Source organism: Capricornis sumatraensis, chromosome 12 (assembly GCF_032405125.1).
Source record: "Capricornis sumatraensis isolate serow.1 chromosome 12, serow.2, whole genome shotgun sequence".
NCBI classification, from domain to species: domain Eukaryota; kingdom Metazoa; phylum Chordata; class Mammalia; order Artiodactyla; family Bovidae; genus Capricornis; species Capricornis sumatraensis.
Genome location: NC_091080.1, coordinates 28,916,740 through 28,931,167, shown reverse-complemented (window position 1 = coordinate 28,931,167; position 14,428 = coordinate 28,916,740).

The window sequence follows — 14,428 nt, the reverse complement described above, 5'->3', positions numbered from 1 at the left end:
CTATTTCAGCCACCTTATGTTTCAATAGCAAGAGTTAAAAAAAAAAAAAAAGACTCTTACAGACATTCAAAGAGTCATCAGAGACTCTGAAAGAAATGAAGAAGCACTTCATTAATAAAACTAACCTAGAAGGAAGTGCTGAGGTAAAAGAAACAAAGGTGAGCAAATTCAGAAATAAAACACATTAATGCCAGATAAAGAGAGATTAAAAGTGGGTTTTAATGACGAATGAAATAGTGCTAGAAAATAAAACCACAGGAAATTAACGTGTTTTTTTGGAGGAGGGACGGAAGGGGATTGTTGTAAGATTACAGAAAGTAAAGTAAATCATACTAAGTTCTTTGTAGAGAGAATATCAATACGAACTAAATGTATGAATTGCATTAAAAATATAAAGGTGATACATTGTAAAGCAACTATCCTCCAATAAAAATTTTTAAACATGTAAAAGTACAGTATGAAAAAGAAAACAGAACATAGAAAACTTGGGGCTAAGCTCATTTAAAAAGAAAAATAGAAAAATACAAGATACGAATAGAAACATGGTAAATAAAGAGGAAGCGAAAAAGGCCAATTATGTTAGTAATCACAAAAAAGGTTTTCTTCAGTAAATTTGCAGAATATTGTAGAGCATAGAGAAGAAAATTTAAATCATTCATAATTTCATCATCCAGAGACTACCAATTTAACTTTAGATTGTCACAGTATTTAAAAATTTGTTCATATTTTTCCCCCTTCTCACTTTTTCATTTTGGCAGAAAAACACTGTTTCGCTTCGATTTATGGTTCGTTTTCACCAATAGGCTTTTGTGAAACTGTGACCATTTCTTCTGCTATGTTTTAACAGTGATGACAGTAATGAACATTCATTGAGTATAAACCATGTGTCAGGCAGGCTTCTAAACACTTGCCGTGTTATTAAACTGCGTAACAATCACAAGGGACAAATTGTAGCATGCCTGGGTTTCTCTCACAAAGAAGCTAAAGCATGTTACACTGTAAATAGCAAAGACAAACTGAGGAACCAAGCAGCCTGGTTTCTGAGCCCGTTTTTGATCCTTCTAATCTACCGCCTCATTCTTAACACACACAACTCACTGCAGGATTCCACTTGCTGATGAGCACAATTACGTATTGTTTCTTATTTCCTACCTATTGGGAATAACTACTTATTGGGTTGTGGTTAATGAAACGAGCTCTGAGCATCTGCTCTCAACTCCGTGATCTTGGGGAAATGATTTTACTTATTCAGCGTAGTCTTACCTGTGAAATGAGTCAGTGGATAAACCGTCAAGCTCTGCTTCTGGATTTTGAACCGCAGTTCATTCTCCGCAGCCCCCTTTACAGCTTCAGGTTCCCAGCTGCTTTAGGAATCACCTCTCACGGTGTGCAACCGGATGTCAAGAGACTGAAATGTGGCGGGTGGGAACTCAGGACGCCCGCGGTCCCCCTCTTCAGCCCGGGACTGTATGCGGGCGAAAGGGAGATGGGAGGTCCCAAGGGGTGGGATCCAGGCGGCAGAGAGCTCCGCCGCGTTCCCTGGTCCTGGGCCGAAAGAGCCTTCGGGAGGGCCACCCACGGCAGCTACACTAGCTCAGCTAACGGTTTCCACGTAGCCCGCGACAGCCGAGAGCTGCGCTCCGCCCGCCCCACTGGCGAGGCTGAGTTCCCCGCGGGTCGGACTCCTCTCCCACTCCACGCCGCCGAGAACCCGCGGCCTCAGGTGCCCCCTGGCCGGGAAGTACTTCACCGTTTACCAGCCCTCACCTCAGCCAACAGTTCCGCCTCGCCTCAGCCGGGTAGGGAAGACCGCCCATATTTCTAAGGTCCATGAGCCCGAAATGGGAGGAGTAGAACACCGACAGCTCCCACTTCCCTGGCCCTAGCTCATTGGCTGCACACCCCTATCGGGTTCACGCCTTAGAGGTTCCGAGCGCGTACAGCCTGCAACGCGACGGCGCTTCAGCGCGCCGTTTTCCGATTGGCTGTCAGAGTTCTCGGGTTGTCTCGCGCTCTCCGACTGGACCAATGCGGATATCCACAGTCTAGAGGCCGGCATCGCTGGAGTGGTGGTTCGTCTGTTTCCTCTGGTAGGTGTTTGGCTGCCATCTTGTGTGTGGCTGGGACTGGGCTGCTGGGCCTTTGAAACCTACCTTAGCGGCTCAAGCTGTCGAGATGTCCTGAAGAAGCAGTGGAGGAAAGAAGGGGCCTGAGGAAACAGACCTGAAAGCTTCTTACCTCCCTGAAAGGGAAAGGTTTTCCTGGTCTGAGTCTCAGCCCTGGCTGGAAAGAGATAAATGATGGAGGTGATTAGGATCACAGGCTTTGGTTGGTTATTGTCATGGCTTGGCGTGGACTCTGATGCTTTAGCAGTGATCCCTTGGTTTCCAGGGAACTATTCTAGTAATTGTTGTCTGCGAAAGAGTCTGACCATCAACCCTCTATACTCACAAGGAAGGTTGTCTGATGGACTGCCTGATTGAGAAAGGAACAAGACTGGTGATGGAAGAGGAGAGAGGGAGATACGACTATCTTTACTAGTCGGAAGAGACGTCTTCGTTTTCTGTCGTTTGCGAGGGAGTGACTACTCATGTGTTTTGCTTAACCTCTAAGGCCATCCTTTGAAGCCGTGCCCCAGCTTCTGCGTTAGGGCAGTTTTATTCATTAGTGTACAGCCGACACTCCTGCAGTGGCTTTTTTTTTCTTTTTAAGCTAGAACGTGGATGGCCTTTGCAGAAACAGTGGAAGCGAAGGAAGAATTTTGTCAAATCTTGGTTTTCCTGATTATGATCTGCTGAAGATTTGGGAATCTCAGGGTTTGCTTTGGCATGCTTGGTGGCTTCGTCCTGGGTAGGCAGAAGTTTGTGTAAAAGAAAGTGTTTTGCCCAGAGTCCGAGTCCCCAAAACTGAGAGAACAAGACGTCCACAGCAATGCAAAAGCATGAAGGGGTTTTATTTCTAGCTTGAGCCAGGGCCCCCCCACCACATCCAACGCAGTGGAGTGGAGCAAGAGCCCGGAGCCCAGATTTACAGCAGTATTTATAAGTTTAGAACAAAGACAGGGAGCTGGCAAGGGTTGATTGGCTGCAGGGGTTTCCTGGTATTTACTGATTGGCCAGTTATCATCCCTCTGATTGGCCAGAGTTATCATCCCCAGAAGCCCCGGAAGCATGACTCAGGGATTATTTTTGGCCTAGTGCACCTCTCTGAGCCTGTCATGGCTCTGGCGAGGTTGTAACAAAAGCATTTTTAACTCCCAAACTCTTTGAGATGGGAGGATGGAGGCAGGAATTACCTCTTTCTCCTCTTTATTATTTTTAAAAATCAAAGTAGAAAGCTTGCTTGGTTATTCATTTGTGGGGGAAATTATCTCAGATCCGAAAATATAGCTAAAAGGCTAGTATTTTATGATTAATGTTACCAGTTTTGATACTCATGAGGAGAAGCGAAGATACTGCCTTGAGTTTAGAAATCAAATGGCAACCCACTCCAGTATTCTTGCCTGGAGAATCCCATGGACAGAGGAGCCTGAGCAGGCTACAGTCCACGGGGTCACAAAGAGTCGGACACGACTGAGTGACTTCACTTCACTATCAAGGTTAACTGGTAACCCATTCAAGTCAACAGTGCCTTGTATTTTGTGGCAGGAGTATCAAGGAGAACAGCAGTAAAATGTAAAATAAACAATTGAAAATTAATTTTCTTTAAAAATTTTACTTTTTATCCATGAATCTTAAAAACTTAAGTTATAAGAGTTCAAATATCATTAATATATTATGGAGTTGATGGCTTAGGTACTAGGTGCCTAAGGAATTTTGGTATCTATGGGGAGTTTTGGAACCAGTCCTTGGCTCTGGAGAACTATATAGGCTATCAAAGGGATTGGTGGCTAACAAACACCAATAACAAAGTACCTGCTCAGTAAATGTTTGTGAAAGCCTTTGGGTAACGATAACACGGTAATAGTTCTTGGCATATATTCAAAAATATAATTGTTGAATGAATGAATTAAAAAATATAGCAATATGGATATGTATATATTTTTTAAGTTCAGTTCAGTCACTCAGTCGTGTCTGACTCTGCGACCCCATGGACTGCAGCACGCCAGACCTCCCTGTCCATCACCAACTCCCAGAGTTCACTCAAACTCCTGTCCTTTTTTTTTTTCTTGAGCCTAACTAAAAAATAACTTTTTAATCTGCTTTTCAAAAACTTGACATTCAGTTTGTTTTTCTCTTCCAATTTATACATTAGAATAATACTAAGGACAAGTTCATAATCCTTTTTTTCTGAGGTCTGTTTATGAGATCCTACAGTAGAGATAATGAAAATGAACCCTTAAGTAATAATGCTCTATTTGCCATTTTTTTCTTGAAAGTATCCAGTCAGGGTAAATGATGCCAAACTTATTGCTTTCAGTCTCTTCTGCTGAAGAAAATTTGTTACTCTACTATTTTCTTTTTGAGACAACTTAAAGTCAAAATACTGTGTTTACATTTACTATATTGCATAAATATGTTCTGTATATAAGTAATTTTAAAATAAAAAATTAGGTGAGTATCTGCAGACTTTTGTTTGAAGAACACAATTCTCTAGATTTCATAATAATCTGAAGATCCATAGAAATGTTTTAAAATAACACTTTTGCATGAACAATGTCAAGTGATGTTAAGTAAAAGTGATTTAACTTTGATTTAACTTGTATTAAAAGTTAAAGCCCTGGTGGGCTGCAGTCCATGGGGTCGCTAAGAGTCGGACACGACTGAGCGACTTCACTTTCATGCATTGGAGAAGGAAATGGCAACCCACTCCAGTGTTCTTGCCTGGAGAATCTCAGGGATGGGGGAGCCTGGTGGGCTGCATCTATGGGGTTGCACAGAGTCGGACACGCCTGAAGCGACTTACCAGCAGCAGCATATATACAAATTTAGATTTTTTTCCCATTATCAAGTGATACATAGTTTCTAAAAAAAAAATTTGACAGCACCTTTTAAATATGTTTTGTGACTGAATGTAGGTTAGAATATCACAGTAATCCAAGTCTATGCCCCAACCAGTAACACTGAAGAAGCTGAGGTTGAACGGTTCTATGAAGACCTACAAGACCTTTTAGAACTAACACCCAAAAAAGATGTCCTTTTCATTATAGGGGACTGGAATGCAAAAGTAGGAAGTCAAGAAACACCTGGAGTAACAGGCAAATTTGGCCTTGGAATGCAGAATGAAGCAGGGCAAAGACTAATAGAGTTTTGCCAAGATAATGCACTGGTCATAGCAAATACCAACAACACAAGAGAAGACTCTACACATGGACATCACCAGATGGTCAACACCAAAATCAGATTGATTATATTCTCTGCAGCAAAAGATGGAGAAGCTGTATACAGTCAACAAAAACAAGACCAGGAGCTGACTGTGGCTCAGACCATGAACTCCTTATTACCAAATTCAGACTTAAATTGAAGAAAGCAGGGAAAACCGCTAGACCATTCAGGTATGACCTAAATCAAATCCCTTATGATTATACAGTGGAAGTGAGAAATAGATTTAAGGGCCTAGATCTGATAGATAGAGTGCCTGATGAGCTATGGAATAAGGTTCGTGACATTGTACAGGAGACAGGGACCAAGACCATCCCCATCGAAAAGAAATGCAAAAAAGCAAAATGGCTGTCTGGGGAAGCCTTACAAATAGCTGTGAAAAGAAGAGAAGCAAAAAGCCAAGGAGAAAAGGAAAGATATAAGCATCTGAATGCAGAGTTCCAAAGAATAACAAGAAGAGATAAGAAAGCCTTCTTCAGCGATCAATGCAAAGAAATAGAGGAAAACAACAGAATGGGAAAGACTAGAGATCTCTTCAAGAAAATTAGAGATACCAAGGGAACATTTCATGCAAAGATGGGCTCAATAAAGGTCACAAATGGTATGGACCTAACAGAAGCAGAAGATATTAAGAAGAGATGGCAAGACTACACAGAAGAACTGTACAAAAAAGATCTTCACGACCCAGATAATCACAATGGTGTGATCACTCATCTAGAGCCAGACATCTTGGAATGTGAAGTCAAGTGGGCCTTAGAAAGCATCACTACGAACAAAGCTAGTGGAGGTGATGGAATTCCAGTAGAGCTACTTCAAATCCTGAAAGATGATGCTGTGAAAGTGCTGCCCTCAATATGCCAGCAAGTTTGGAAAACTCAGCAGTGGCCACAGGACTGGAAAAGGTCCGTTTTCATTCCAATCCCAAAGAAAGGCCATGCCAAAGAATGCTCAAACTACCGCACAATTGCACTCATCTCACATGCTAGTAAAGTAATGCTCAAAATTCTCCAAGCCAGGCTTCAGCAATACGTGAACCATGAACTTCCAGATGTTCAAGCTGGTTTTAGAAAAGTCAGAAGAACCAGAGATCAAATTGCCAACATCCGCTGGATCATGGAAAAGCAAGAGAGTTCCAGAAAACCATCTATTTCTGCTTTATTGACTATGCCAAAGCCTTTGACTGTGTGGATCACAATAAACTGTGGAAAATTCTGAAAGAGATGGGAATCCCAGATCACCTAACCTGCCTCTTGAGAAATCTGTATGCAGGCCAGGAAGCAACAGTTAGAACTGGGCATGGAACAACAGACTGGTTCCGAATAGGAAAAGGAGTACGTCAAGGCTGTATATTGTCACCCTGCTTATTTAACTTACATGCAGAGTACATCATGAGAAACGCTGGGCTGGAAGAAGCACAAGCTGGAATCAAGATTGCCGGAAGAAATATCAATAACCTCAGATACACAGATGACACCACCCTTATGGCAGAAAGTGAAGAGGAACTAAAAAGCCTCAAACGAAGATCATGGCATCCGGTCCCATCACTCCATGGGAAATAGATGGGGAAACAGTGGAAACAGTGTCAGACTTTATTTTGGGGGGCTCCAAAATCACTGCAGATGGTGATTGCAGCCATGAAATTAAAAGACGCTTACTCCTTGGAAGGAAACTTATGACCAACCTAGACAGCATATTCAAAAGCAGAGACATTACTTTGCCGACTAAGGTCCATCTAGTCAAGGCTATGGTTTTTCCAATAGTCATGTACGGATGTGAGAGTTGGACTGTGAAGAAGGCTGAGCGCCGAAGAATTTATGCTTTTGAACTGTGGTGTTGGAGAAGACTCTTGAGAGTCCCTTGGACTGCAAGGAGATCCAGCCAGTCCATTCTGAAAGAGATCAACCCTGGGATTTCTTTGGAGGGAATGATGCTAAAGCTGAAACTCCAGTACTTTGGCCACCTCATGTGAAGAGTTGACTCATTGGAAAAGACTTTGATGCTGGGAAGGATTGGGGGCAGGAGGAGAAGGGGACAACAGAGGATGAGATGGCTGGATGGCATCACTGACTCGATGAACGCGAGTCTAAGTGAACTCCGGGAGTTGGTGATGGACAGGGAGGCTTGGTGCTGTGATTCATGGGGTCACAAAGAGTCAGACACGACTGAGCAACTGAACTGAATTGAACTGAACTGATGGCTCAACTTAATGATTGTTGTATATGAAAGATACAGTTGTAAAAATCATAAATAAAGGAAGTTAGTAAATGAATAATTTAAAAATAGTAAGAGTGTAAGACTTACCAAATAAATGCAAATTTTTTAGAAAGCTGAGTTCATTATCTTAGTATTAGACAAGGCAGAATTTAATTGAAAAAGCATTAAGATGAAGGATATTATAAAATATCCCTTATAAAGCTAAGGGCTATATTTACAATAAAGATTTTAAAAAATATGTTTACCAAATGACACATCAATAGATATGAAGTAGAAACTGCTAGAGATGTAAGAAGGAACAGAACTGCTAATAATAGAAAACTTTAACACGTATCTCGACGTAAGTCAGGTTAAGTAGACCAAAAAAATCAATAAAGTAGCTCTTACAGATTTGTATCAAAGTCTGAATCCATTAATAGAGGATATATCTTCTCAAGTGCACATGCTGCTGCTGCTGCTGAGTCACTTCAGCCGTGTCCAACTCTGTGCAGTCCCACAGATGGCAGCCCACCAGGCTCCGCTGTCCCTGGGATTCTCCAGGCAAGAACACTGGAGTGGGTTGCCATTTCCTTCTCCAGTGCATGAAAGTGAAAAGTGAAAGTGAAGTTGCTCAGTCGTGTCCGACTCTTTGTGATCCCATGGACTGTAGCCTACCAGGCTCTTCCATCCATGGGGTTTTCCAGATGAGTACTGGAGTGGGGTGCCATTGCCTTCTCCGCAAGTGCACATAGGACAGTTATAAAAATCTATATTAGACCACAAAGAATATCTTGGTTCCAGAATACAAAAGTCAAAATTTTGATCACACATAGTAAGTGAAGAAAATAATTCAAAAATTAAAAAAATAAAACTTGGCTCAGGGTTTCTGTAGGATGATGGTAACTTTCTAAATCCAAATCTCTCCATATATCCTTTTTGAAAACCACATAGATCTATAAGGAGAGCAAAGTAAACTACCACCACCCTTGCCTGACTAACATAATCTCAAATTATGGTTATGTAGGCAAGTTAACACTGAGACAAAACAGCGTCAACTCTAGAACCTGTGCTCAGAATGACAAAAGTGAAGTTGAGACTTCAGAACAGAGGAAAGGGAAGCAGGACCTGGGGTCAGTAGAATGCAAGTAGAAGAGAAAAGCCTACCCTAACGAGGAAAACCCTTGGTGTCTCAGTGGGTAAAGAATTCACCTGGGCTTCCCAGGTGGCACTAGTGACAAAGAACCCACCTGCCAGTGCAAGAGATGCAAGAGACATGGGCTCAACCCCTGGGTCGGGAAGATCCCCTAGAAAAGGAGATGGTAACCCATTCCAGTATTCTTGCCTGGAAAATTCGGTGGCCAGAGGAGCCTGGTGGGCTATATAGTCCATTGAGTTGCAAGGAGTTGGACACACCTGAGCATATATGCATATTGCAAAAACAGCCAAAAATGATTCATGTTGACATATGGCAGCACCAACACAATATTGTAAAGCAATTTCTGTTCAGTTAAAAATAAAATTTTAAAAACAACGACAACTGATTAATTATCTTATAAAAGCCTTTCTTACCCAAATCCAAAGTTATATAATATAGTCTATGGACTGTGTGAGACCAGCACTTTGATGCCTTTCTGGTAAGAATGCAAAAGTGCAAATACCAGGAGGAACTTTGACAATATCTTATAGAATTACGTATGTATGTATGTTTTGACCCAGACATCTTACTTTTAGGAATCTGTTCTAAGGACACATTGGCATAAAATATAAACTGGCATTTGTATAAATTTAGTCAAACAATTACTTGTATTAGCAAAAGATTGGCAACAATGAAATAATCTCCAGGTTGATGGTATCCCTTCCAAGCCACCCTTTTCCTCAGAAGGCATAAAGAGACTGTAGAAAGTCTCCATGCACCAATATAGGGTGATCTGCAGAGTATATTTTGAAATGGAAAAAGCAAAAGCCCAGAAGAGTCTATAGATTAATCTATAAGTAGAAGGGATGGTGCCAATGATGGAGAGATTTCTCTATAACTTGTTTATATAGTTTTGATCTTAGAATCATGTATGTTTACATATTCAAAAATAAAACAAACAGGTAGAAAGAGAAATCTAAAAAGGAAATAAATTTACATAACTATAAAGAATTTTGATGACATAGCCACTCAAGAAAAGGAACAATTTTAGTAACTTTATTTTATCTTTCAAATTTATTTATGGCTGTGTTGGGTCTTCATTGCTGCTGAAAGGCTTTCTCTAGTTGCAGTGCTTAAGCTTCTCATTGCAGTGGCTTCTCTTGTTGCAGAGATGAGCTCTAGGGTGTGCAAGCTGAGTAGTTGCAGCTCATGAGCTTAGTTGTCCCACAGCATGTGGGATCTTCCCAGACCAGGGATCAAACCAATATCCCCTGCATTAGCAGGCATATGCTTAACCACTGGACCACCAGGGAAGCCCTGATTTTAGTGACTTTAAAACATAAATTCTGGACTGTACCTTGGCCCTCTGCATCTGCAGTGTCAACCAACCACAGATCGAGCATGTTCCGGGAAAAAAAAGTTCGAGAAAGTTCCAAAAAGCAAAGCTTGAATTTTCCCCAATTTATAGAGCATGTACATTGTTAAATAATGTAGAGATGATTTAAAGTATATCTGTAATGTTTATGTAAGGGATCTAATTATCCATGGATTTTGTTGTCCATGAGGGAATTGTGCTGGAACCAGTCCCCTGTGGATAACAAGAGATGACTGTACCTAAAGGGATATACTCAGTAGTATAATTGTTGTTGCATTGCTATTTTTGAAGTAGTTTATGTCTATTGTTGGGTAAAATAAGTGTTACAGAATATTAATTCTTGAACAGAGCCACAGTAGTTTATCAGGGTTATAACTTGGAAAATTTAGCTTGGAAAGTCCTTTGCTAGATTGAGCAAAGTGGAAATGAAGTACAAAATTACACAGAAAGACAGCTAACATAACAGAGTGCAGGTAACATGGCAGGCTTTGTGCTAGGCACTATATATATATGTATATATATAATTTGACTCTTAACAGGTGTCCTTTGAGATTTGTGATACTATTTTCATAAGAGGGTCAGAGATGTTGAGATTTAAACCCAGATCTATGTGATTCCAAAGCCTGTGTTTTTTCTACTACATTATTGTAGGATATATACATCAAGTATTGAGAAGAAAGAATATCAAGAGCTAAATGTTCTATTTAAACCGGTAGTTGCTGCTCAGAAAATAAAGATGCAGACCCAGAGTCAGTGGTTTATACGTTCTTCATGCAAGAGCATTATACTGAAGGAGAGAGTGTAAGTTTTCTCTTATTTCTAATGGGAAAATGTAAACATACACACATGTACATGTGTACACCATCATATGGATGTTGAGAGAGAAAAATTTTATAAAAGTTGCCATTGATGACTGAAATTAGTGAAAGATATGAACTAAAGCTATGGCAAAGCAGAAAAGAGAAAAGAATTTAGTAGTCATGGGTTTTCATGGTGCTTTTATCAGCAAAAAACCTTTCAAAGCTTCCCTTTGTGATATTTTAGAACTCTTCTAAGCTTTGCACAACTTTTTGTACATATTGAAGTTGTGTAGTTTAGAAAATAGTAGTTTAGATAAAGAGGTTTCCTCCTGTGTAAGGTGAAGGCTGATAGGGATTTCAGCCGTGTTAGAGTTCCACTCATCCATACCACCCTTTCACATTTCTACTTATTTCCCCCAATGTTGCAATATTTTTATTTGGTTCAATACTACTTTTTTAAACGTCTACCAGTTAAAGTTATCGGAGTAGTCTATTTTAATTTGATTTATTTGTATTGATCTATTGTGATGATGAGAATTCAATTTGTAATTCTATGTACCTGATAAAAATAAGAAAAAACTGTTAAAATTTCTATAAAGATTTTTTAAATTAAGTTTTTAGCTTTTCTTTTTGTCAGAAGCTGTGTTGATCAGTGACTGTGGTGAAGGCTGAGAAAGTTGAAGCAAATCTGCAGGTGATACAAACTTCTAAGGTAAGCTAACATACTGGATTGGCCAAAAAGTTCATTTGGGTTTCTCCATATCATCTAACAGAAAAGCCTGAATGAACTCTTTGGCCAACCCAATAACTCAGTCAAGATTATAGGTGCCCTTGACAGACTTGTAGACTACCCTAACACACCAAAACAAGATTTATCAGGAATAATTATAATATCCCAATTTAAATTGTGCAAAGCAATTGCAGAAATATTAAATAGATTTCCATTTCTGAGAATATGATAGAGAAAAGAAAGTGAAGTTGCTTAGTCATGTCAGACTCTTTGTGACCCCATGGACTGTATGCAGCCTGCCAGGCTCCTCTGCCCATGGGATTTTCCAGGCAAGAATACTGGAGTGGTTTGCCATTTCCTTCTCCAGGGGAATCTTCCTGACCCAGGGATCGAACCCAGGTCTCCTGAATTGCAGGCAGACTCTTTACTGTCTGAGCCACCAGGGAAGATCATGATAGAGAAGACATCCATAAAATATGTAAAATAGTAGATTCCATATTAAAAAATCCTTTAAAATAAATGGATGAACCTATAAGAAAACAAAGGAAACTTTCTGGGGCTAGAAACCAAGCAAGTCTATTCTGTGAGGTAAACAAGTGCTGAAATCACTGAATACTTTGGTGGCATCCATCAATTTCTATTGGCATAGAAACTTGTACACGGAGAAAAATGGAGACTTGGAGAAAATCCTTTGCATTCTGCAAAGTGTAGGGGGCCTGTTAGAAACCATCCTGGAGAGGCATACAATTCTAGGTGGAGTTAAAATCTCCCTGAACAATTCCTGGTTACCAGGTCACATTTACTTGGATTTGAGGCCTTATTTTATACTATTTTCATGGTCTCTAAACTCTACAAGTAGAGAGTTTTAATTTATAATAGATGTGGGTCTGTGACAGTTTTCAGAAACCATCACAAATCCTCCATAGAGAGGATTATCAACCTAGTTATCAAATAATCATAGTTAACATTCTAAAAAATAAGCTCATACACATTTTTTTAAATCACAAAACATAACAAGGGAGAAAAAAAAAAATACATTGAGCTAGAGTCAGCAGAAACCAGAACTAAAACTTATCTACAGATATTTCAGCTATTAGAAATATCCAAGATATAAGATAAATATATTTAATAAAAGAGGGATTTTTAAATATAAAAAGTAACAGACTATAAAAATGGCCAGGCACACTAAAATAAGAACAAATTAGGATATCAGAAATTATAAACCCCATAATAAAACTAAGAAGTAAAGATGTTAAACCCAGCATATGAGGCACAGTTAAAAAGAGAAAGAAACTGTGGTTGACCTTGTGAATTTTTTTCAAAAAGTACCTACTACAGTACTACATGATCTACGGTTGGCTGAACCCACAGTTGTGGTTACTGCAATTACAGAAAGGTAATTTTAAAGTCAAACATAGATTTTTGACTGCATGGTGGTTAGTACCCCTAACCCTCCATTTGTTCCGGGTTCAACTGTGCATAGAAGGCCATACACAAAGAAAAAAGATACAGAAAAAATAAAAGAAATTGTGAGATGAGTTAATCAGAATAACAGGATACAATTTGTGCAAGAAAGTTAATACTAAAGTAGAAAAGATGAACGTCTCTACAGAGAAAGCATCATCCCCTTTGTAAGGGGATAAAAGAAAAAAAAAAAAACAACTAATTTCATTTAGTGAGTTCCTCAACTCATCACATAAAAGTCAGCACTTCCTCCTTGTCTTACTTTTTGATTCAAGATAAAGAACGTAGTAGAACAGGAAAGTGATTCATAATTTTAAAAAATCAGTTGTAGATTTATTCACAAATATTTGCTGAGAATAAAGCAGGATAAAGCAGTGAACAAAACACACAAATTCCCTCCCTTCAGATTAACTTATGTTCTAGTGTCCTTAAAGTCATTTAGGAAGTAAATATCAAGACAACAGCATGCTTTTTCCTTTCCTTTTCATTCATAACTTTCCCCAGCATGGGATTATAATGGAGATCCAGGAGTCTGCAGACTTTATCATATTCAGAGGATACAATAGTGTAGAGTGTGTACATTATGTGTATCAGAGCCTACATTTTTTTTAAAAATGCCTATCTAAAGAGAAACATAGCTGCTACTTTTAAAAAAATGAAACTTTGTACTTACAAATGCTATGGTAGAAAGTTCAGTGTTTTTCTTTTTAAACTAGAACATTTATTGAGCAACTAATTATCAAAACTCTTAAGATCAACTGGATGCTGCCACAGCTGCTCTTTTGGGATTAGGTGATGTTATTCGGGAACTCAGGCCTGAATCTGCTGAATGCACCTTTTAGGTGCCTTATTCAGCTAGTGCCAGTGGCATTTCTTTTAGCCTTGGCACTCCAGTTATATTTTCTCTTGCACTTGCCAGGGTAGTCGCATTTGCCACAGATCAATTTATGTCAGTGATAGGACTTAGAGCTACGACAGCGACACAACATGTGTCTCATTGTGACATTTTCTGAACAACAACATTCCCTTCCTCATCTCGCTTCTGATTATTACAGAAAAGAATAGAGAAAAAAAGTAATCCTAAAAACAAAGAAAATTACTCTAAATTTTTCATGGTATTTCCTTTTAATTTTATCTGGATAAAAATAATATGTGTATATGGACATGCAAATGGCTGTGTGTATTGTGGTTGTTATTGTTTAGTCACTAAGTTGTGTCCAATTCTTTGCGACCCCATGGACTGCAGCCCACCAGGCTCCTCTGTCCGTGGAGTTCTCCAAGCAAGACTATTGGAGTCAACTGCCATTTCCTTCTCCAGGTTGTATGTATATATGTAATTAAAAGTGAATTTGATGTATGTATATGGGCTTCCCTGGTAGCTCAATCGGTAAAGAAACTGCTTGCAGTGCA